Source organism: Mesoplodon bidens, assembly GCF_964165515.1.
Source record: "Mesoplodon bidens genome assembly, chromosome: 5".
NCBI lineage: Eukaryota > Metazoa > Chordata > Mammalia > Artiodactyla > Ziphiidae > Mesoplodon > Mesoplodon bidens.
Window position 1 is genome coordinate 54,533,995 of NC_138161.1, and position 23,875 is coordinate 54,557,869.

The following is a 23,875-nucleotide window of genomic DNA, read 5'->3' on the forward strand; positions in this document are numbered from 1 at the left end:
TTTTATTTTCCATGTAAAATAACTGATTACTTTTTAGGTATCAATATCCTCTTGTAACTCCCTGTTGCTAAAATATAATTTGCTCTAATAAGAAATCCTTGTTCTAACAGCTCTGTTTCTTTGGGTTTAAGTTCTTCTGTTTATCACCTTTGTTGTCTCTCTTTCATGGCAATGAATTTCCCTGAGTACTTGACGATTTTTTAATTCTGTGCTCCTTTTAAAAGGGGAGATTCTCTGTTAGGATGTCTGCTGTAGCACTTCACTCTTTTTCTTTGCTATACCAAAATCCTGCTCCTGCACTAGCAATGAATTTACTGCTAACTTACAGAACAGCTAATAGAAAGATCAGCTTTATTGTGTGATTCACGTGCTACCACCTTTAGCTTTCTAAAGAGAAGTTGAGTACACTTTTGGCCTTTAAATGAAATAATAAGATAGAAAAGAATATTTACTCTACCTGGAAGACAAAAACAAATAATTTCTTAGAGAACTTTGGGTAGAATAATATCACCAACAGATTCTAGTACAAAAATAGCAGCTCTAAAAAAATCCTGCTATAAAAGGAAAAATCATGGTGGAATATTTCACTTCAGATAGAAGATTTTTATTTCAAGAGGTTGTTTTCTTTAGGCTACTCCATGAAAAGAAGTTTGGTAGGAAAAATGTAACCCAGGGCATTCAGAATCTTAGCTCCCTGCAGAGTCATGAGTGGAAAAGCAATTTCAATATGAATTGTTCTAAAATTAGATGAGATTTAACTTTGCAAGAGATACTAGATCAAGTCATTTAACCTCTGTGATCTTCCACTGACATTTAGAAACTGAGATTGATCATAGTAACACACATATCACAAGGTTTTGAGAGGACTAAATGGATGAATATATCTCACTTTATTTTTTATAAATGGTAAAATCTTCTAAAAAGTCATTTGCCACATATGCAGGCCCTCACTATAAAAGAAACTACACGTTATTCACTATTATTAAGTCAATTTGTAACAAAATAAAATTTTGAAATTTATTTTTGCTTTTTTGTGTAATATCTCTTCTTATCCTATCCCTCTTTCATATATAGATGAATAGTTAAATAATATCCCCTTGATGTCCTTAATATCCCAATCTGAAGATTCAATTATAAATCATGTGTCCCCTTCATGTTTGAACGAAAGGATCTCTTGAGTTGTTTGTTACATGAATAATAAGTCCTAGGGCTTTCTCTGGAGATTCAGATTCAGGAGGGGCCCAGACAAATGTTATTTCACAAGCACCCAAATTAAAATTTGTCATCAGGAATGTCTGGAAAACACTGGCTTAAAGTAATGAGCTGTAATGGTTTTCTTAGAGTCACAAATTCGTCTTCATCTAGTGCTAATGACAAATGGCAAAACATTATAATCCAGAAATAAACTGCCCCAAATGTGTCTAAAGTCCTCCATATGCTCTCATCCCAATGAAAAATAAGTTAAACTGCTTAGAAGAAACCATTTTCAGGTTGTCTAGTCTGTGTTCCACTTATATTATCCCAGGTAGATGAGAATAAATCCTATTTCCTAAGACTTCCAGGTAAAAAACATTTCCCTCCTTTGTGATGGACCATTCAAATATTTTTCAACTGTCCAAAAGCTTTTTTTTTTTAATCTGGCTTAAATATTTAATGTATATAAATTCATTATTAGTAGACTAGCATTGCCACTGGAATGCAAAGACTTATATCTCAAACCTTACTAAGCTCACAAAATGTCCCCCAAATTAAAAACTACTCTTCATCATCCAGAAGCTAATTTCTTGCTAAGAGGGGCCAAAGAGATCAAAGAACAGAAAAGGAAAAAACCTGTAACCTGCATCCACCTAAACACCTCTGTGAATGTGCTGTCAGTAATACATGGTGGGGGCGGGGGGAGGAAGGGTATGTTTTCCAAGAGATAAATGATTAGCATGAATGTATCATGCTCAGACCTTTAGGATAACAGAATAGCTGGGGTCTAGGAAAAATTGTGCAACTGTTTTTGGAATGCTTTTATTTGTAATTTCATGGATAGTGCATTGTGCCAAAAAACGTCAGTGGAAGGTATTCATTCATCTGCATGATTGTCTTAAAGTCCTGACTGCCACAGTGATCACTAATGAATATGCAGAACATTTTTAAGGTTCAACAGTTTTCAGATAGGCTAGTGACAAACAACCGTGACTAAATTTGCTCTCAAGGCTCTTTTTAGAGGGCTAGAGCCCCTGACATGGTGCCAGTCTTGCCAGCACAGGAGAAAAATTGCCTTGATTGTGCTCTTGTCTGCTAAAAAGCCTAGGCAATTGTGTTCAGCTCCTTTCTCAATAGCAGCCTCTTCAACAGCTTGGTGTGAACCAGCCATTCTAAGAATGCCTGTTTAAGTCTTAGAATGATGAAAAGAGAAAAGTAGACTGATTTGGCATTGAGACTTATGGAACAGGAGGCAACATTAAAATTTAAAGTATTCATGGGTATACACACATAAAATTTCATTTTGTGATTTTGGTTACTGCACTTTTGGTCTTTTAGTTGGAGATCTCCTATACAGTTAGATATGTAAACTTGCCATACACACACCAAAAGATCCATGCTTGTGACCAGTATAGCTATTCATTTTTTAAAACTGTTTTGACTGGCACAAAAACAGAAATATAGATCAATGGAACAGGATAGAAAGCCCAGAGATAAACCCACGCACATATGGTCACCTTATTTTTGATAAAGGAGGCAAGAATATACAATGGAGCAAAGACAAGCTTCTTCAGTAAGTGGTGCTGGGAATACTGGACAGCTACATGTAAAAGAATGAAATTAGAACACTCCCTAACACAATACACAAAAGTAAACTCAAAATGGATTAAAGAGCTAAATGGAAGGCCAGACACTAAACTCTTAGAGGAAAACATAGGCAGAACACTCTGTGACATAAATCACAGCAAGATCCTGTTTAACGCACCTCCTAGAGAAATGGAAATAAAAACAAAAATAAACAAATGGGACCTAATGAAACTTAAAAGATTTGAACAGCAAAGGAAACCATAAACAAGATGAAAAGACAACCCTCAGAATGGGAGAAAGTATTTGCCAACGAAGCAACTGACAAAGGATGAATCTCCAAAATTTACAAGCAGCTCATGCAGCTCAGTATCAAACAAAACAAACAACCCAATCCAAAAATGGGCAGAAGACCTAAATAGACATTTCTCCAAAGAAGATATACAGATGGCCAACAAACACACGAAAGGATCCTCAACATCACTAATTATTAGAGAAATGCAAATCAAAACTGCAATGAGGTTTCACCTCACACCAGTCAGAATGGCCATCATCAAAGTCTACAAACAATAAATGCTGGAGAGGGTGTGGAGAAAAGGGAACCCTCTTGCACTGTTGGTGGGAATGTAAATTGATACAGCCACTATGGAGAACAGTATGGAGGTTCCTTAAAAAACTAAAAATTGAACTACCATACGACCCAGCAATCCCACTACTGGACATATACCCTGAGAAAACCATAATTCAAAAAGAGTCATGTACCAGTGTTCACTGCAGCTCTATTTACAATAGCCAGGACATGGAAGCAACCTAAGTGTCCATCGACAGATGAATGGATAAAGATGTGGCATATATATACAATGGAATATTACTCAGCCATAAAAATAAACGAAATTGAGTTAATTGTAGTGAGGTGGATGGATCTAGAATCTGTCATACAGAGTGAAGTAAGTCAGAAAAACAAATACTGTATGCTAACACATATATATGGAATCTAAAAAAAAAAAAAAAGGTTCTGAAGAACCTAGGGGCAGGACAGGAATAAAGACACAGACGTAGAGAATGGACTTCAGGACATGCGGAAGGGGAAGGGTAAGCTGGGACTAAGTGAGAGAGTGGCATGGACATATATACACTACCAAATGTAAAACAGCTAGTAGGAAGTAGCCGCATAGCACAGGGAGATCAGCTGGGTGCTTTGTGACCACCTAGAGGGGTGGGATAGCGAGGGTGAGAGGGAGATGCAAGACGAAGGAGATATGGAGATATATGTATATGTATAGCTGATTCACTTTGTTATAAAGCAGAAACTAACACACCACTGTAAAGCAATTATACTCTTATAAAGATGTTTAAAAAAACACAAAAACTGTTTTGTATTATGATATATAATATACATAATGAAAAGTGCAAAAAAATACAAATGTACAGCTCAGTGAGTTATCACAAAACCAGTTCCTGTGTAACTATCACTAGGTCAACAAAGAACATTGCTAACCCTGCAAAAGCCCCCCCTTCATGGCCACTCCCAACCACCATGTTTTCCCATCTCCTCAGAGGAAACCACTACCCTGACTTCTAACACTACAGCTTAGTTTTCACTATTTGATAACAATTTTTTATCAACGAAATTACACAGTATAGACATTTTTGTATCTGACCTTCCCAGCAATATTATAATTGTGAAATTCATCCCTGTTGTTGGCTGTGATGGTAGTTCCTTCATTTCCATTCCTAAACAGTATTTCATTGTATGACTATAACACCCTTATTTATCTATACTACTGTTCAGTGGACATTTATGTTTTTCCAGTTTAGGATCATAATGAATAATGGTGCTATGAATATTCATTTGTATGTCCATTGGTGTGTGTGTGTGCACACATGCGCACACACACACACACACTTTTCTGCTGGATACCCCTATCCAATTTCACTAAGGAGTGAAATTGCTGGGTCATAAGTTGTGCAAAAGATCAGCTTTAAGAGATACTGTTAAGTATTTTTCCAAAGTGATCACACTAATTTATAGTCCAGTCCTAGCAGCAGTATAGGAGGATTCTTGTTTCAGTCATGAAACCCAATACAAAATAAATGTCAAAGTTGAGAAGAATTTCTGCTATTATAAAAATCTGAGCACATGGAAACTTTGAGAGAAATGTTTCATTAGATATCTGAAGGCATGCAATAATACTAATGGCTAATGCCTATATATAGGACTTACTTTGTGCCAGACACTGTTTTACCGTTCTAAGAAATATATATGTAATGTAGTCTTCACAACAACCCTATGAAAAAGGTACTATTATTATATTATTATTCCCATTTTACAGATGAGGAAACTAACACAGGAGGTTAAGTAAATTGCCCATGGTCATCTAGTTTGTAAGTATTATAGCTGGAATGTGAACCTAGGCAACACGTCCCCAAAACCCATGTTCTTAAACTACTATCTGGTACATTACCAACGGAATAATTCACAAAAGTCAGAGCCCCTGTAACTTATATCAACCATTAGCAGCACATGTTTGAAATAGGAATATATGAATGTTAGTGTTAGTATTTTTCATAATGGCTCATAATGGCTAATTGAAACAGAAAGCAGACATCAGTGAGCTGAGGCCAGTCTTTAAGAAGCATTTTAATTTTAGAACTCAGGTATGGAGTCTTTGTACTGCTTTTATGAATTCCTTTGTTTAGGCTTTCAAACGTTAAATTCAAATTTAATGCTACATTTAACATTAAATTTAGAAATTCCTTCTTTTAGACCTGCAAACGTACATCATCTAAAAATACAGCCTTTGTAATCAAGAAGACATAAAAATAAATGCACTTGATTTGACAAGCTGACTGTAATAAACAGTAATAATAATAATAAAACTCTAGGTCTATGTCTATCTAGTGCTGCTCAGGAATCATGCACACACCACTGCAACATGACTGCCTGGATATCCTCAGTCACAGGTGATGATACCCTCTGAGGGGGCATAACCACCATTTCCAGTCAAGCTCTTATATACACCACTGATGAAATGGGTCTGTGTTGTGAGTTAGCCAAGCAAGTGGCAGTACTAAGTAGGAGACACAAGTACTCAAATAACCCTGGCTCCAGCTAGTTTGACAACCTTAGTATCGCCATGCACTAACATGAAATTCAAATCAGACTCTGCCACTCACTTGGAGAGCTCCAACTCCACCATATCCCCCAGTTCTCTCTGTTCCCCGGGGTACATTCAGCTCTCTGATGGTAATCAGCCTTATAGTTTCAACTCCATGGAGGCCCAAGGAGATCAAATACTGTCAAAGAAGATAGGAATTCTGACAAAATTCTTGAGCTCCTCTAAATAAACTAACAGTAAATGAGCAAGGGGAGAAGGTTTCCTTGTGTGGAGCTATCTTCATCTGAGAGGTTGTGACTGCATCTGTATATATACCTTTCTTTTCCTCTTTCTATTCCTTCCAATTTAAAACAGCACCATTTCTAGCCAGCAAGCATGCCTGAAGAAAAACATATACAATGGTGGTAAAATAATTTGCAAAAATATATATTGCTGTAAAATATTCAATGAGATTTATTTCCTTTCTTGCAGAGTAAGTCCCTATTGTGTACACAATAGGATATTTCAGATACATTTTGTTGCATATTTAGCACAATTTTGAATATTCATATTGCCCCAAAAGCTACTTACTAAAGCCTTCATAATAATACTTTTTAATATTCTATACAACAGCATAAACCCCAAGTCTTCTTTATGAATTCACTGAAGTTGTATTCAAATAAGAGTAATTATCCTTAAGTATATAAGCCTAAAATATGTAAAGGATATTTATGTATTAAAGCTGGTAGGTTCTGATTGCCTTTATTTTGATGGGGAGTTATGAATCCTCTACATTAAAAGAAAATGTGTTTTCAAGCCCCAAAGCTAGAAATCTTTTTAAAACATATTGGAAATGAAGTCATATTTCCCTGGTCTATTTCAGCATACAGTACTTTGTAAAATAAATACTCCAAAGTGGTTTGACTTCATAATAATAATTGCTTAAAAACTGCCCCAAGGTTAGGCCTGGCATTGCAGATTTTGTCTGGTGGCCAATTATTATGGTTCTGTTAATGCTCTAAAACACAGTCTATAATAGAAATGTCAACTTCTCTGTAGTCCATATGAATGAAATATTACAAATTGAAGTATGCAGTTGATGTGCAGCTTCTCCTATGAAATACGATGATTGCTATTTGCCAGTATATTTTCAAAAAATATGTGAGCAACAATTGGTATGAATGCTTAGGGACTACAATTAAAAGTATTGTTCAATTCCATATAATCCAATCTTTTATTATATTGTTATATTTAGTGACTAGTTCATTATGAGTTACATCAGAAAGTAAGACAGCCTTCCCTAACTCAGTGACATACCATACACTATAATTATTTATTAGGGGTTTGTGTACACCTACTAACTCTGTGATTCTTGGTAGACATTTTAAACTGTAAGTTATAAGGAAAGTAGAATTTGAAACAGAGATAGTTCATCCATTGAGAAAAAGCAGGAATGCCAAAAGCACCATATCAAAAGCCTGCTCACCCATTTCAAATTCTGACTAGTAATAAAAGCATGTCCTACCACCTGCTCTAGCAGTCCTTTCCACAGAATCAAGGACAAAAGAAACAGGAAGATTACTGGGGAAACAACATCCTATGCAGCTTCCACTTGCCTCTTCTCCCTGCTATCTCTATTCTGCCTGTTCCAAGGGTGACAAGATCAAACCATGCATGTGTTTAAACAGCATTTAAGTAATACCAATAAGTCAGGTGAGCACTCTCGTTTACACTGTGTTGTAGTCAAAGGGCAGAGAGTCTTAAAATTCTGGGGAATAATTTATATAATATTGCATGTGCTACAATTATCACTTACATTAACAGCATTGACCTGAATCTTTAACTCTTTTCTGGAAACATACTTTCCACATTGAAGAAATGCCTTAAACCAGATTATAATTTCTTATTCTTCAAAAAGCTGTCAATCAAGAAGGAACCAGTCATCATCAAATATACTCTAGTCACTGTGGAGGTTTAAAAAAAGAGTAAAATATGTGACCTCTACCAGTGAAGAATCATATCTGGTTGTTTTAAAAAAGACATACAAAAGTTACTAGAAAATAAAGTGTAGTGTGTATTACAACACACTAGAACATTTCCAAACTATACTTGCTTTGGGAATTTAGCAAGGAATAGAAGAGCTTGGTCTCAAACTGTCACTGAAGGAAATATACGTGTTGAACTGATTGGAGGAGAGGCAAGAAGATATCTCATGTGGGAGGGAGACCACTTGGAAAATGGTACAAAATGGGAATGAGCATGTAGAAGACAGAGGTTAACCAATGTGATTGATTCATCAATGAGATGTTTATCATAGTATCTGGTTAATGGAGAGTGTTAAATGGCCCATGTGAATCTGTAGGGACAGCCACCAAAAGGACTGAAGTAGGAAAATATAACCTGTAAGCTTCTGTCTTAGAAGATTAATCAGGAAGCAGTGGTAAAGTAGGCTATTAAGAAACTAATGACTGCACTGAACACTTTAATGTATACAACATACTGGAAATGAGCTCTAGAGTGAGTGTGTCTTGACTGGGCTCCCAGCAACTCTACTTACTGAGGTACCCAGAACTGCTGCTGAAATCCTTGTGCAGCAGTTTTCTCATCTAAAATTTTGGTATAATAAAATACCTAGCTCATTGGGTTATTATGAAAATTAAATTTATTAATACAGGTTAAAAGCTTGGAGTAGCGCAGGCACGTCATAAGCAGTCAATAAAACAATGCCATTATTATTACTGGGAATTACATGTATATGTTGCATATTCACACACACAATTTTTTATATTAATTCTCTCATCGTGTAAAAATTATTAACTTGAGGATAAAGGATTATGAATTTTTCAAAACTACATCCACAGCAGTTTGCAAGGTGCAAGTCACAGAATAGGCATACAATAGATATTTCCTAAAGAAGAAAAAATATGGAAAGGGAGAGATAGGCTAATATTGGATATTGATTATTAAGCTAATAGAAAAAATTCATGAGAGTAACAAGACTGCATCGACTACTCTGACCCCCTCAAAACTTAGAGAAATGCACTGAACGAATGCCCATAATGTGTTCCAAGGAAATGTATGAAAATTTTCTGAAATCATACACAGGAGCAAACTGACAGCTTAATCATTCTAGGTCTCCCCCAAAAGATGTAGAATCGCATGTGAAATTTAACAGGAGTCAGGAAAGCTGAAGAGATGAACCAGGAAGGGAACTCTTCAAAGAGAATAGAGTCTTGAGTGTTTCAAAACATATATAGAAGCAGAGACAGAGATCTTCTGTGGGGAGACAAATACTGGGGACAGTTACTTAGAGGAGAGAGCTTTCACATTCTCCACAAAGGTTAGAGGCGTGTGTGTGTGTGTGTGTGTGTGTGTGTGTGTGTGTGTGTGTGTGTGTGTGTGTGTGTGTGTGTGTGTGTGTGTGTGTGTGTGTGTGTGTGTGTGTGTGTGTGTGTGTGTGTGTGTGTGTGTGTGTGTGTGTGTGTGTGTGTGTGTGTGTGTGTGTGTGTCTCCTACGTATTTCAGAGCAAAAGTGAGCCGACAGCGTAGAGCCATGGATGCATACAGATAACAAGCCACCAATGGGTACCACAAATGTGGGAAGCAGGCCTCGTGGGTCGAAACAAGGACCTAAGAATACAGAGGAACAGGGCAGATGAGACGGAGCCTGCCTCTGAAATGCTCCTAACACTCATGACCTTACTTTTCAAAGTTCCAGTTAATGGAACAAGGTGAAAGCAATTCAAAATATAAGGAGCTGGGCAGCATGGATGAGGTAGCAGGTCACCCTGAGGTGCTGCTGGCGTAAATTCATTAGACACTATTTTCTTTCAAGTCAACTTCTTAGTATAACTCATACTCAGAGTTCTTGCAAGAAGTGGTGTATAGAAACAAAAGAATGGCGAATGAGTCAGTATAATACAATTTTGCAATAAAATCCCAAACAAAGGACTTCCCTGGTGGTCCAGTGGTTAAGATTCCACGCTTCCACTTCAGGGGGCACGGGTTCGGTCCCTGGTCTGGGGACTAAGGATCCTGCATGCCACGTGGTGGTGGCCAAAAAAAAAAAAAAAAAAAATCACAAGCAAAAAGCAATTCCTTAGAATTTTAATACAGGACCTCTGTTGGCAAAGTTGATCAACCCAGAGACTACCTATGCATACAAAGAGATAAATATATAATGAAATTATGTTGGAAAGATATGTCTGAGCCAGTAATCTAATCATTCTTTAGATGCTACAAATTATGACTTCACAAGCACTGTATGGGCAATTGGTTCCCTAAAAAGAAAAGAGAGGCTTTGATGGTGATGGTCTGGTTGAGAAGGGAGAAGCTGAACATATCCTTATTTAAATATTACAATGTCATCTCTTCAATGAGGCTTTCCCAAACACTCCTATAGAAAACAGGTACCCAGCACTCACTCTATCACAGAACTTGTATATGCATTAATTAAGTTTCTTAATTTTTTACTTGGTTATTTTCTTCTTCACCCAATGGAATGTAAGGTCCATGAGACAGAGGATAGTAACGATTTTGAAAGGCCACGCAGCATAAAGATTAAGAGCACAGATTTGAGAACTAAACACTAGAATTAGAGTCCTGGGCACACTGCTTAATGTCTCCATGTCTTGGTTTCCTCACCTGGAAAATACAGTTAATAACAGGACTAATACACTTTAAAATATATAATAACAAATATATATTTTATAGATATTAACCACTATATGTCTTAGCTTTTATTGTTTATGTTCACCACTTTCTTCACTGCCTAGAACAGCAAATGAATAGATAAATATTCAAACACACATGTACACATATACATTCTGCACATCCTAACTTTCTACTGAAATGTGGAATATTCATAATTAGGTGTTTACTTTTAAATAATTAAAACTGTTCAAAGTACCTGTATATGTCAAATATATACAAGTAACATGCAGTGTTACTGTGAAGCTCAGCACTGCATTTGGCACCACAGGACCCATGCTTCAGCCAAATTCAAGGCTTCCCAACCAGTGGTCCTCAGAGTTACTGCAAAGCATCTTCAAGTCCACAGTGCATGAAGAATAGTTGATTGACTACATAAATCTGTCTTGCATTTCTCTTTCAAATTTATGCATTGTAATTTAATAAAATATGAATGCATTTAAAAATACTACTGAGTTCAATGGAATTAGCATTGTTTTGTAGTTCCTCATTGTTTTGTAGTTCCTTCATTATCTTAAAGTTCTTTGGCAATTGATTCAAAACAATACAACTAGTGTCTTTGGGGATTCTGAAAAGTTTGACATTTAAATGGGAATCTTAAACGTGGAAAGGTTGAGAATCACAGGTCTAGGTCACGTTGCACCACCAAAATGTCATCTTGCCCTCCCCAAGCTCCCCGGCAAGCAGCAAAGGGCACTTGAGTCAAGGAATATACAGACTGGAAGTGTTCCTGTTCATCCTTCTCATCTAAACTGCTCTAGGCATCACTGCCTGAGTTTGTCTACATTTGTGAATTCTGTTTCAGCAGAAAGGTCGGGCCTTTGCTCAGAAATGCTTAAACGATTGTGGATGAAACATGCCTTCTTTTCTAATATAGTTAAGTTGAGACTGAGAGAAGGTAGTAGACCATAAAACTCACACTGTTACAATGTTTCAAAATTTCAGTGGTGTCTTTCTAAATATTTACCTCCATTGAGAGACTTCTCAAGCAGGTGATAAAATATTAGTATCTTCACCCATTAATCATCCATAATCACTACAGCCACATTTCAACATCCCTGCAACGAGTACAGATACCTGGACCCTGTGAGAGACACTGGAGGGAAATGATGAAGATGGGAAACATGATAAAGCAATTGTGGAACTCCTATATCAAGAGGAAGGCTTTGATGTCCCACTATATTATAGTTTTCTGGAAATTTCTAAATAAAGAATACTACTATCAGGAAGACATAAGCTCTGTGTTACCCTCTTCCTGTCTATAAGCATAACAATAAAAGATAATGTAGCAGTCCTTCAGTTATCTGCACCATGACCAGTGGTGGAGATACAGCACAGGCAGAACCAATGCTGTGGGTCCATGAAATCTCATTTCATTTTTCTCCTTCTGAAAATGCAAGAAAACCACGTTTCCAAATTGCCCTTGCTGTTAGGTCAGGGCTGTATGATTAGTCTGTCTAGCAGGATGTAAATGGAATTGATACGTGTAAATTCTAGTCAGAAGTTAAGGGTGGGTATATATCCTCTGCCCACTCTCTTCTGAAACCATTTAAGACCTGCTGCTAAATTTCACATGAATAAGAAACAGGGAATTCCCTGGTGGTCCAGTGGTCAGGACTCAGCACTTTCACTGCAGAGAGCCTGGGTTCAATCCCTATCCCTGGTCCGGGAACTAAGATCCCACAAGCCATGCCATGCGGCCAAAAAAAAAAACACAACAAATTCAGTATTACATCACTGTTACTGCATGTTCTAATTTGTTGCACTGCACATCCTTGCCTAACCTAATACACAGTGTGTTCTAAACAAGTTACTTTCCCAAGTAAACTGAAGATTAGCTATTAAACAGAAGTACATTGGCTTTGGAGTTTGATAAACTTGGTTTTAAATACCAAGTTTACATCTTATGATTGAAATCTTTAGAAAGTTAAATAACTTCTAAGTCCTAATATGCTTTTTCTATAAAATGCATAGAATATCACATGCTATGCAGTTTTACTATATAAAGTACTATACAAAGTACCTTAGGTAACTAAACAAGTGAATAAATTTGTGAGTGTATGTATGTGTTTACACTCCCTGGAGTACAAAAACAGCTCAGTGAATATTAATTTCATGCTTTGTATTATTTCTAAAAAATATAATTTGACTAGAAATGAATTAGATGCTTAGAATAAAAGTTTTAAGGATAAAAGGAACCTGAATCCATCCCTTTATTTTGCAGATGGGGCAAACTGAGATAGAGGTGAAGTAAATAGCATTGCCTATAGTGAAATGCTCTTCTTTCCATCATACTATCTGCTGTTGAATTAGATATAATTAGAAAGTATTAAGGAATGTCATAACCTACTTTCCTACATATTAGATGCCATGGCATCAAAATCTGGAATTGAAAGTTATTCATCTGCAAGTTTTATAAAATATAAAATAACTCCTCAGTCTTGCCCAACCATGTGGAAATAAGAGACACAGATGTTTCAAGCAGTGTCAAGGATGGTGACGGTGAAGCAGCGGTCTTCCCTCTACCCAAAGCCAACCGGCTTCTGTATAAACTGACTGTACAACTGTGGTTTCATTCGTGAATACTTAAGTTAATTTGTACAGTAATGTAGCAGAGAGGTTCAGAGCATCAATGCCTACCAGATAGACTTTGGCCCGAATTCCAGTTTCACCACCCTCCAAGTCTAGGGCCCTAGGCAGTTTAACCACTTGTTACCTCTCCATTTCCTTCTCTGTAAAATCAGGATAAGAGTATTTGCTACAAATAATTTTTCTGAGTATTAAAAGAGTTAACGTTTGTAAAATCATTTAATACAATGTCTGACAAATAGTAAGCACTAATTATCAAAGCACACTAATGATAATTATCATGATGTGCAGAAATCCATTCCTCTCAGTACACTGTAATCCCACAATGGATATACCTGCATATAAATATTCATACCCACATACATATTATGAATGAAAACTTGTTACATCTGCTAAATCACTTATTTTTGTACCTCTATGGAAATGTTTGTAATTGAGTTACCACAGAGAATTCCACATTTGCAAAGCATGAATGGGATCTGATATTATATAACACAAATTAAAGATTAAAATTTGTAAAAACTGAATTTCAAAAGATATTTACAGTGTTAGTATAACCTCTTTTTTTATATAAATTTATTTTATTTATCTTTGGCTGCACTGAGTCTACGTTGCTGCGCGCAGGCCCTCTCTAGTGGCAAGCAGGGGCTACTTTTCGTTGCGTAGGCCTCTCCTTACAGTGGCCTCTCGTTGCGGACCACAGGCTCTAGGTGCACGGGCTTCAGTAGTTGTGGCGCGCAGGCTTAGTTTAGTTGCTCCGCAGCAGCACATGGGATCTTCCTGGACCAGGGCTCAAACCCATATCCCCTGCTTTGGCAGGCAGATTCTTAACCACTGCGCCACCAGGGAAGTCCCAGTATAGACTCTTAAAGCAACTCATTAAATAGCAATTTTTTTCTCTGCCTTCTTATGTACAATATAAACAAATTTCACATTTTATCAATTATGTAGAATTATCATTATATTAATTATACATGCCATAGCTGCTCCTGATGTGGGGTATAGGGAGTAAGGATTATGGATTTAAAGACATTCTCAGACACTTTCTTTCTATATAAAGTAGATGATTAGCTTGCTTTTTGCTCATCTGCATTATTCTTATGAAACTGAATATGTTGAGCTGTTTGTCCTTCAGGGCAACAGAACACCACAAACTTTTTGAAGAATAGATTAATAAATTAAAGAGTGAAGTAATCATCCCTGAACTGCTTTACTTGCCCGCCAGAAAAATTATCTTCTTTGCTTGTGCTTCCAGTATCTTTTGAGTTGTCAGCACCATTCAAAACATTTCTTAAGGTTCCACCATGCATGTCATTTCAGATCGCCTGTGTTGTTTCTCATACTGTCCTCTCCATGTCCGAACCAAATGAACAAATTTGACTGTATAATTTTGAATTAGGGTCTGCAATAACTGTAAGCCCTATAACAGGTGTGAGTTCCAAGATGCTGTTGTGCCTACAGAGCTATTGCTTTCTCCACCCGAATGGAAAACTGTTTCAAGCCCTGATTTATATGCCAGTTTTCTGACTAGGATTGGATCTGGCTTCTCAGTTTCAACAATCGTAACAGGGTTCTAGAACAATCCTACTTTCCCTAGGAGTTGGACCCTCTGTCCCTCCTGCCAACAGCTGGCTGGAATCCTGCTTCAACCCAGATGGACTCCCACACTCTGGAAACCACACAATCCCTATTCACCTGTTTCCATGGCACTACTGCAGGGAAACTCAGGTTGAGGGGCCCCAACCCCCTGATTTGAATCTCAGGATATCAATTCAAGTCCAGATGGAGAACAAATTTGCGGCATCAACTTGGATCCCAAATCGGATTCCTGCCACCATCCTCACAGGCAAACCCTCTGCTGAGGTTTCCCTAGTCCTGGCACTGCCCGTTCCTAACTTGTTTTTCTCTTGCTGCAGGCCAAACAATTGAGGATTCATCATGTCACATGACCCATCCTACAAAGTTTATTACAATAAATACCTTTGGCAGCCAAATGCTCTCTTTCTCTCTGGCATCTTTCATTAATACACTGTCAATGAAAAGTACCCTCAGATGTACCCAGTACTTTTCTAGCATACTTTGGGCTCATTACTAATGCCTCATCAACAAAATAAAAAGAGATTCTCTACAGCTATGATACTGAGTTAAAACAATGAAATTTGTATAGTTTACGCTGTATAAAGTCTGTTTGTGACACACTGTATTAGTTTGCTCCACCTACCATAATAAAATACCACACACTGGGTGGGTGGCTTAAGCAACAGAGATGTATTTTCTCACAGTTCTAGAGGCTGGAAGTTCAAAATCAAAGTGTTGGCAGGTTTGGTTTCTCCTGAGGCCTCTCTCCTTGGCTTGCAGATGGCTGCTTTCTTGCTGTATCCCAACATGTCCTTTTCTTTGAGCAAGTGCATCCCTGATGTCTCTCTCGTGTGTCCAGATTTCCTCTTATAAAGGATACCAGCCAGATTGGATTAAGGCTCACCCTAATGGTCTTATTTTAAATTAGCTGCCTCAACAACAAGAACCTACTATGTAGCACAGGGAACTATACTCAATATCTTGTAATAACCTATAACACAAAAAAGATCTGAAAAAAGAATATATATATGTATATATATACATATATATGTGAATCACTTTGCTGTACACCTGAAATACAACATTAGAAATCAACTAAATTTCAATTTAAAAAATTTAAACTTAAAAAATTTAAAATTTTTTTTAAATTAAATAAATAAATAAATAAATAAATAAATAAAATCAATAGCCTCATTAAAGGCCCTCTCAATACAGCCGCATTCTGAGGTACTGGTGGTTAGGGCTTCAACATATGAATTTCAAAGGGAAGGAGGGACAATTTAGCCCATAACACACGAAATAATATCCTCTTCACAAGGTCTTAGTATACTGCTTTGAAGAATGTGTCACCCATAGTAGACCTCTTTTAGAGGTTATTAAGTGGCTGAAAAACTATTTCAAACTTTTAATCTTGACCTCACTAGGAACCTGTGAGATAATACTCACAGGCAAAATGAGTAAAATTTTACCATCAAATCTGACTTTCTGAAATGGGCTGGACAATAGTGAAAATAGTTACTGTACTTGATAAACCTCTAGTCTCTAAGTTGTCTTTAAATGATGCTTCAGAAAGAAATATCTTGGTCTATCCATGTACTAATATGTTTTGTTTATACTACAGTCAATTATATTCCTTTAAATGTTTTAATGAACATTTCAAATTGTCAGATGTTTTATGTCATGCTAGCCTGGAGTATGGACAAACAGAAGACGGCTCCTAGAAGCAGTGTGTTCACTAACAACTACCACTGGTATAAAATTTGACAAGATCTGAGAAAAAAAGACTGTTTTTTTTTTTTACTGATAAAATGATCAGAAAATGGTCACTATTCAAAAACAAATTCTATGTAAAGACCCATTTTCATTCTGTGATTTTTAAGGATTGAGTTTTCTCCCCACTGGCTATGCCACTTGGAAATGCCAAAGTTTCCCATCCCTCAATTCAATCCTTCCAGTTAGGGCGCTGGCTAATCTTGGATGTGGAAGAATTTTAGAATCCACACAGTGGGGAGGCTCCTGTAAGGCAGCTGGCACTGCTCAGCTGTGTCTGTTACCACTGCCATGCAGGCTGCAAGGATACCTGCCTGGCACACAGCCCACTGGGGACCAAGAAGAAGGGGGGAGCCCTCGCTGCTGGTTCTTCTCTCCCACCCTGTTCCTGAACCTTGCTCCGTTTTTAGTGCTGCTCCCAGCTCCTGGTCTCTCCTGTTCCCACTGCTCCTATCATTTCAGCTCTCTGCTGGGCTCAGCTTCTCTTTTTCTTTCCATCCTCAGGCTGCAATGAACGTTTTCATAATAAACTTTGCACCCTGGTGAGAGTCTATCTGTAGAACAGATTCCTTGAATTGGACTTGTGGGGAATGCTCGATACTTTTTTAATGCGTAAAGAAGAAGCAAAGGGGATGAACTAAGAAAACCCTTTGCTTTCCCATCACTGTTGAAAGAGCACAGGTTTCTATATTATTCTAAGTTTTGTTAAGAGCATTTGTGGCCATGGGAGGGGTGAGAAGCAGAGAAGAGTCCAGAGAGGAAGAAAAGAAGGAAAATAGAGAAAAGAAGGTGAGAGGGAACTGGAAGGTTTTCAGGCAAATGAGGGGAACAGTTGGTAGGGAGGAAAAGATTTAAACTATGCCCAAGCACAGTGACGTTCACTTCCAAAATTAAAATTGTCTGGTGGTTATGGCTGAAAACCCACAATTCTTTTTTTAATCTTATTTTCACCATCACAGTCTTCTCAGGCTGACATAATTACCTATTGAGGTTTCATCAGCATTTGGCAAAATTACAGCATCTCAATTTCAAAAATGTTTTATTTCCAGAAAGGAATCTAAAACCTCTTATGTTTCAACACATGGCAGGTGGTTAGCTGTTAACAACTAACTTTTTACCTAAAGAGTGACATAATTAACCCAAGCATGTTACATTCCCATCATTGGATGTTATATCACTAATTTTTTTTTAGAAATCAGGCTTCATTTAATAATAAACTAGCATTTGAAATTATTATTAGCATCATGGCAAATCTACCCAAGGTTACCTTTCACGGAATAGCCGCCTGTTGTTCTCAGTAGGTTTTGCCCTGCAGCAGGTGACAGATGGTCCATGTGAGGATGAACACTGGAGAAAAGAAAAAGGAAAAATATCAAAGCAGATATACTGTGTCTTTTTTGAAAGTAATTTATCTTTAGATTTCATGTTCACATAAGGAGGCAAAAATTTATGGCTATCCTGTGATAAGTGTGGTAAAGTAGCAGGCTCCTGATCTCAATGATGATGGTGGGCAGGGAATGGCTCATTGTGGCTGCAGAGGAACAGGTGGTCCTTAGATTTTAGACTCAAAAGTTTAATTGTATCAGCTCAGCTGGGGAGATCAGGCCTTGGCAAAGAGAGAAAATGTAACCAAATTCTGAATAGGCTGCTTTATAAACCTGTTGCCAATTGGTTAACTTACAATGAGAAACATACTTTTGAATGAAAGAATAGTTTTCTCCAGAATGAGGCTTTAAAAAATATATATATATATTTACCAAAATACAACTATATGAGCTTGGACTCAGAGCAAAGGGGGTTAACATGATAGAAACAACAGCACCTGCTCACAGAGTACAGTGTCTGTCACAGCTACTCAACTCTTACTTTGTAGTGTGAAACAGCCATGGATAGGGCAGGTAAAGAAATGGGCAAGGCCATTTCCCACTATAACTTCATACACCAAACAGGCAGCAGGCAGGCTTTGGCTTTGGCTCGGGTCTGCACTACAAGTCATATGCATGATCATATATGAGAGATTTATCACAACTCCCTGAGGTGAGTGTTACGTATTTCATGGGTGAAGAAACTGAGGCTCAGAGAAATTAATTGACTTATTACCTGAAGTGACACACGTAATAATGCTAATGAATTTTTCAAACCAGGACTTTCTATTTCAAGTCAGATTCTGTTGCATCAAAGTTGGCTACTCTGGAGGTAATTCCGCTGAGGCAATAGTAAAGTCATTAACTTTTCTTAATTCAAAATATTTGTATCGGTTGAAATTATCATTTTCCCAAGAGAAACACCAACATTTTAATCCTCAAACTCCATTATTTTTCTAAACTCTATGAAGATTTTAATATTTACTCACTGTGATTGAGATGCACAAAGAAAATAGCTTCTTAAATTCTTTAAATCTGCATTTATTTTTTTCACAACCTCTAACCATGGGTAGGAAGATTTTTTTTTTTTCAACTGGCCACTTAAAATATTTCTGCCTCTTCTTGTTTCAACGATCTTTATTCAGTCTTTCCAAAGTTCAAGTTCCTATTAGGGCTTTTTAAAATTTGCCTCTTTCACAGAATTTAGTCTTTTAAGGTAAACGTCCAGTCTTTCAGATTTACCCCCTTAGTCCTCTCAAGTTTATATGAGTGTGTGAGGGGGTTTGACCTTGTCCTCATAGAAGTAGGTGAAGGACACATGAGAGGATGATGGAGAGATTCATTCCTCAGACCCATGAGGTATCACCTGGATCTCTATATTCTCTTATACAGAATATATGGAGTAGTCCCCTCCCCAGATTGGTGACTGCTGATGGGCAGGTGGCTGGACTAGGCTTTTGGGGTGACATGCTGGCACCGCTGCTAGGACCCATAAGGACTTTTCACCCAGTCTCAAAGTCCTTACCTATGGTGGCCACTCTGTCTTGATCCCTGGTCTCTGCTACCTGGCAGCAATTTCAACATCTCTTCATCACTTCATTGGCGAAATTCTGGGATCCCAGAATGCCGTGCAGACCATCTATCTAGCTGCCTTACAGCAAGGATATGCATAACCACTCCATGCCAAGCTGGAAGTATCTGAGGGATAGAGGCTCAAAGGCTTCCATTCAGTCTTGCCAGGGAAGCATGACCAGCCTGAATGGACTCAGGCCCCGCATACCCATGTGAATATATCAAGTCAACTCTTTTTTTGTTTTTTTCAAATTTAGGCAGATAGTAAGAGCCCTTATTCCTCATCTACTCGCCCTCCTCTCCTCTGCCTTCCTCTCCCCACAAACTACCAAGACAAGCAGCAGTTTTTCTCTCCCTCTCTCTCTCTGCCCCTGCTTGATAAGGACCACCTGAAAATGGAACTCTGCAGTCCAGTTTTATCAGCCTCACTCATGTTATGCTTCATGAAGAAATAAAAGAATGTAGAAAATCCTCTGTTTTACCAAAGCCAGGCTTTTAAGTCTATTGTCTTCTGTAAACTTCTATCTGTATAGTGTCAGAAGCTGAATATTAATTCACTCTCTTTGATTTCCTCTTCTGGCATTCTTAATCCCTACCTGAGATAGATGCACTTCTAAAATTGGCTAGGAAATTGAATGTGGATATCACACACACACACATTTAAAAAATATAAATTCTATTACATACCATTACAGTATTTCACACTATACTGACATATTTTCATAATATTAAGTTTCCATATTCCTAAAACACTTTTCATTGTTCATACTTTAAGTTGTGGGCTTCCTGAAGACCCAAAGAAATAAATCTGTATTTATTTCCAAATGGAAAGTTGTACTTCAGAGAGAGTACAACATTTGAAAATTTATGGATTCTTTTAACAGCAATAATAGAGAACTGCACATTTTCACTTTTTCAGTAGACTGTATTTGTATCCTAGTCCTCATTCCACAGACTCTTGCAAATAAGAGAGACTTTTGCAGATAAGAGGAAGGGTGTGTCTAGAAACTATTATGTAAGATAGCCCAGGCAGGGCAGCATAATAAGAAGTTCATTTGCAGCCTTTATTAGAATTCCCACACCTTAGAACCTAAATTAGAATTCAAGCCACTGAATTAACACATGGCACTTCCATAAAACCTAAAACGCAAAATTTCAAGTCTCTGAGGGGCACGAGGTCTTAACTTCTTGTGGTAAGAACCTCTTAACTTTCTAGAGTCAAAACTAAAATAATTTCCTCCTCCTCATGGCATCACAACAACCATCTTCTCTGATCCACTCTATCATTTGATGATTTTATAGGTAGAAACTTTACTCTGTAACTTTTTCAAATCCCATTTCTGAAAGCATGTTAATTTAACCCACTAATGCTTTATTAAATGAATAAACCAAGTATAATCCGCATGTATAAATGAGGAATCACACACGTTTTATGGTATATCCATGTGCTACAAAGAACTGGAATTAGAATAGTTTCCTAAGTTTTAGAAGAGCTCACTGCTATTATCACAAATCATTCATCTTCTTACATTGCTTCCACAATTTGTTGGTTCACCACATAAAGAACTATTATAAAGAGTTATTAAGTCTGCTCTTATCTTTCTCTTTCCAAGCCCAATTTCAGTGCTAATGTAGGGGATAGAACTATTACCTTATATGCTAAAAATTTTATAATTTTATTGTGAAGTTTTCTTTGGGAGTCATGTGACTGTGTTATATTCAAATCTGTGATATGAGGTGTGGTAATGAGGGGTTTGCTCTTGTTATATTTCTAATTAAAGTTTTCCCTATAGCTCCTTTTTTCTGACTCTGTGATCATTTTTGTGATATCTGAGCCTTTCCAACATTCCTATTAATTAGATAAACTCGACAGTCTAATAATGTTTTGAATATTGCTTCATATCTTGCCCAAATATGCTGACTAATCCCTGATTTTATTTTTCCTTTATTACTCTTTTCCTGCTTGCTTTTGGTATGCTTTTGTTGGACTGTCCATTAATTTCTACACCAAACTTTATCATAAACTCACATCTCACATTATATGTTTACTCCTGAATTTACATATTTCACTGTATATTGAAAATATAACCAACTATTTTTAAATTCTGGAAACAAAAGATACGACATCAACATTACACTTAAGCTATCAATGATTAAGTTATTTTTGGCTTAATTCAAATTATGGTATTTGGAGAATTCATGTTGCAACACAAAATTTTTGAATCTGTGTATGTAGAATGACATATCAAATACACTGTTTTTAAGACAGTTAAGTGTCTCCTGGTCATGAAATACAAGAAATACACGGTTAGCAAGTGTTACTTGCTATTGACGAGCTAAACTGCCTTATTAAAGTGCCAAGAAGAACAGTAATCTCTTGGGAGCAAATACAGTTGCGCAGAAAGAAATTCCACTTTCTGAGGAATCCTAAACACTTTTAGACCCTGCTGTTCTTAACAAGATACTGAGACACCTGACCCATCTCTCACTCTATTCCATAGTCCTTTTCAGGAACTAGGACTTATGAGGTGAGATAGCACCTGCCTTTTTCCCACCTTCTTTTTTAGAGTTCTTTTGCATTTCCCACAGTAGTGAATCCTTTCTGCCTTGTTAATCACCTCAGGCTACTCAAGCAGACAAAGCTCTCATCTTCTTAGTGAACAGTGGGGAAGCATTAACTGGAATTACATGAATATTTGTGTTCATTTTTTATATGAAAGCAAAAATAGAGGCGGTCTTTTCCACCACTAAACTGCCAATGCCTAGCACAGTGTCTGGCTGTGTGACATATACACACATGTTTGTTACATGTTTCACATAGTGATACTATTCACATGCAGAAGAGACTCCTCGAATTTTCAAAAGATTAATTCTTTTGCTTCATATGTACATGTATATGCTCTGTGTTCCTCTTTTAATAAAACCAGATGTTTTTATTCTTAACATTCTCAACATTCTCATTTGTAAAATCTCTCCTACCTTTCTTTCCCTTGATGATATGATTTTTATAAGCAGAAAGGAAAGCCTTTCTGCTTTTTCACATCTGCTTGCTGATTCAGACTCATGCCGGTTTCCATTTTCTCATCAACAAAATGGTGAGCGAACAAGAAACAACCTCTTCCTCACAGTATGGTTATGAGGATTAAATGCAACAATACATACAAAGCGTTGCCCCAGAGTATATTTATTCAAAATGCCTATAGGGCATTCCCAATGCTCAATAAACATCAGCTGCCTTTTTTCTCCTTCTTGTTTTATTCTAGCTACAAAAGGAAATGCCATCTTTTCTACAACTATCTCATTAAGGTAAAATGAGATTCTCTATTTAAACAAAGCCTTTCATTACCTAAGAAAGTAACCAAAGTCGCCCGGTTGTGCTAAACACAAACAGCGGTTGTGTAGGTGATGGAGAGCTGAAGTCAGTTCAGTAAATCATGAAAGAATACGAAGTTTAACAAAGAAGAGTTTAATTGGAAACTGTAGTATCTCCATCTGCTCTAGCATCTTTTATTGAGTCCCAATTATTATTGCCTGAGGCAGATAAGCTTCAGACTAATCTGAATGAAGTGAGATGTGACATTAATTGTTACATTTGAACTCTTACCAGATTAGAAATTGTGCAACTACACACATGGCACATAACAACTTCCAGGTCCTCTTTTTCTTTCCTTTTCTTTTTTTTTTTTTCTATTTTCAAGAGATTACTCCATCTAGGGTGTTGCTGTGCTATTAAAAAGTAAATCTTGCATAGGATAAAGTGTTCCCTGAGACTTTGTTTCATGTGAGAGAAAGGGATACGGCTCTACCAGACCAGTAATAGCCAGATGCAGTTCGTCTTTACCTTCTCAAATGCAGATTACAGACAGATTACTGTCTTTTGCCATGAAAAGAAAAAAACCAAAAAAAAAAACCAAAAAAACCTGTCTTTGGAAGAACTGATCTCCAGGAACAAAAGTAAATTCAGACAAAAGGGAAAATTAACCAACATTTAGAAAGCATGAGGTCAGCCACAAAACTCTGTTGGTAGGAATTATTATTCATATTTAATAGATAAATATGCTCATGGAGGTTAAGTGGAAGTCACACAGCTAGCAAATGGATGAGCAAAGATTTATATTCAGCTGGGTTGGATTATTTTCCCCTTCAAACATGGTTCATTCTACTGCTGCTCCCTGTTTTATGAGCAACAAAATCAGAGGACTGTGGTTAGGATCAAATTGATACTGTAGATGAAATGTGCTTTGAGGGCTGAAGGATGGAGGTGTCTAGTAGGCATATGGACATACCCTGATCCAGTTTCTCCATCAGTAAAATGTAATGTTGTGAAAATAAAATTGGAGGAAGTTTTAAGGATGCTTTAGAAAGTTAAAATACTATAGTGTATCTTTACTCTGTTCATGCTTGTTTATAATAAAG

The 23,875-nt window shown here is 37.1% G+C and overlaps 1 long non-coding RNA gene across 1 annotated transcript in view; it reads right to left on the reverse strand.

Moving 5' to 3' along the window:
• LOC308618019 overlaps positions 1-23,875 on the reverse strand; it is a 317,501-nt gene that overhangs the window by 119,654 nt on the left and 173,972 nt on the right. Inside the window, exon 2 of the long non-coding RNA XR_014015951.1 lies at positions 17,791-17,870. This is a non-coding gene — a long non-coding RNA (uncharacterized lncRNA). The remainder of the gene's footprint in view (positions 1-17,790; positions 17,871-23,875) is intronic.